The sequence below is a fragment of the Boleophthalmus pectinirostris genome, unplaced genomic scaffold, assembly GCF_026225935.1.
Source record: "Boleophthalmus pectinirostris isolate CB_2022bp ecotype Guang Dong unplaced genomic scaffold, ASM2622593v1 HiC_scaffold_15, whole genome shotgun sequence".
In the NCBI taxonomy this organism is placed as follows: Eukaryota; Metazoa; Chordata; class Actinopteri; order Gobiiformes; family Gobiidae; genus Boleophthalmus; species Boleophthalmus pectinirostris.
In genome coordinates, this window is record NW_026571070.1 from 281,970 (window position 1) to 285,886 (window position 3,917).

A 3,917-nucleotide genomic window follows, 5' to 3' on the forward strand; every position below is an offset into this window, starting at 1 on the left:
CACACACATGACACATACACACAGACACATAACACATGACATGACACATACACACATGACACATACACACACACACATTGACACACACATGACACACACACACACACATGACATACACACATGACACATACACACATGACACACACACACATGACACAACACACATACACACACACATGACACATACACACAGACACATACACATCACACATGACACATACACACATGACACACACACACATGACACATACACACATGACACATACACACACAAGACACACACACATGACACATACACACATGACACACATACACACATGACACATACACACATGACACACACACACATGACACACACACATGACACATACACACATGAACACACACACATGACACATACACACATGACACATACACACATGACACACACACATGACACACACACATGACACATACACACACACACACACAGACACATGACACACATACACAACACACACACATGACACATACACACATGACACATACACACATGACACACACACATACACATACACACATGACACATACACACATGACACACACATGACACATACACACATGACACATACACACACACATACACACACACATTACACACATGACACATACACATGACACACACACATGACACACACATGACACATACACACATGACACACACACACACACACACACACACACACACATGACACATACACACAGACACATACACACATTACACATACACACATGACACATACACACACATACACACACACGACACATACACACACATGACACATACACACACATGACACACACACACACATACACACATGACACACACACACACATGACACACACACACATGACACATACACACATGACACACACACACACATGACACATACACACAGACACATACACACATGACACACACACACATGACATGACACATACACACATGACACATACACACATGACACACACACACATGACACATACACACATGACACATACACACACATGACACATACACACATGACACATACACACACACATGACACATACACATGACACACATACACATACACACACACACACACACATGACACATACACACATGACAACAACACACATGACACATACACACATGACACATACACACACACACACACACACATGACACACACACACATGACACATACACACAGACACATACACACATGACACATACACACATGACACATACACACACATACACACACACGACACATACACACATGACACATACACACACATGACACATACACACATGACACACACACACATGACACACACACACACATGACACATACACACACACACACACACACACACACATGACACACACACACACACACACACACACAGACACAACACACAACACATGACACACACACAGACACATACACACATGACACATACACACAGACACACACACACATGACACATACACACAGACACACACACATATGACACATACACACAGACACACGACACAGACACACACACACGACACAGACACACACACATGACACATACACACAGACACATACAGACATGACACATACACACATGACACACACACACATGACACACACACACATGACACATACACACAGACACATACACACAGACACATACACACATGACACATACACACATGACACACACACACATGACACATACACACAGACACATACACACATGACACATACACACAGACACATACAGACATGACACATACACACATGACACACACACACATGACACACACACACATGACACATACACACAGACACATACACACATGACACATACACACGACACACACACATGACACATACACACAGACACATACACACATTACACACACACACATGACACACACACACATGACACATACACACAGACACATACACACATGACACACACACACATGACACACACACACATGACACATACACACAGACACACACACACATGACACATACACACAGACACATACACACATGACACATACACACAGACACATACACACATGACACACACACACATGACACATACACACATGACACATACACACATGACACATACACACATGACACACACACACATGACACACACACACATGACACACACACACACGACACATACACACATGACACATACACACATGACACACACACACATGACACACACACACGACACACACACACGACACATACACACATGACACACACACACATGACACATACACACATGACACACACACACATGACACACACACACATGACACATACACACATGACGCACACACACATGACACACACACACATGACACATACACACATGACACACACACGACACACACACACATGACACATACACACAGACACATACACACATGACAGATACACACATGACACATATACACATGACACATACACACAGACACAAACACACATGACACATACACACAGACACATACACACATGACACATACACACATGACACATACACACAGACACATACACACGACACATACACACATGACACATACACACATGACACACACACACGACACACACACACATGACACATACACACGACACATACACACAGACACATACACACATGACACATACACACATGACACATACACACATGACACATACACACAGACACACACACACGACACATACACACAGACACATACACACAGACACACACACACATGACACATACACACATGACACATACACACGACACATACACACAGACACATACACATACACACATGACACATACACACATGACACATGACACATACACACATGACACATACACACACAGACACACACACACGACACATACACACAGACACATACACACATGACACATACACACATGACACATACACACATGACACATACACACAGACACACACACACGACACATACACACAGACACATACACACATGACACATACACACAGACACACACATACACACACATAACACATGACACACACATGACACATACACACATGACACATACACACACAGACACATACACACAGACACACACACACACATGACACATACACACAGACACACACAGACATACACACAGACACTACACACATGACCCATACACACAGACACACACACACACACATGACACACATACACACATGACACATACACACATGACACACACACACATGACACATACACACAGACACATACACACAGACACATACACACAGACACATACACACATGACACATACACACATGACACATACACACAGACACATACACACAGACACATACACACATGACACATACACACATGACACATACACACAGACACATACACACAGACACATACACACAGACACACACACACATGACACATACACACATGACACATACACACATGACACATACACACAGACACACACACACATGGCACATACACACAGACACACACACACATGACACATACACACAGACACACACACATGACACATACACACAGACACATACACACAGACACATACACACAGACACATACACACATGACACATACACACAGACACACAGACACATACACACAGACACATACACACATGACACACACACAGACATACACACATGACACATACACACAGACACATACACACATGACACATACACACATGACACATACACACAGACACATACACACACACATGAGACACATACACACATGACACATACACACAGACACATACACACACACACATGACACATACACACAGACACATACACACAGACACATACACACAGACACACACACACATGACAC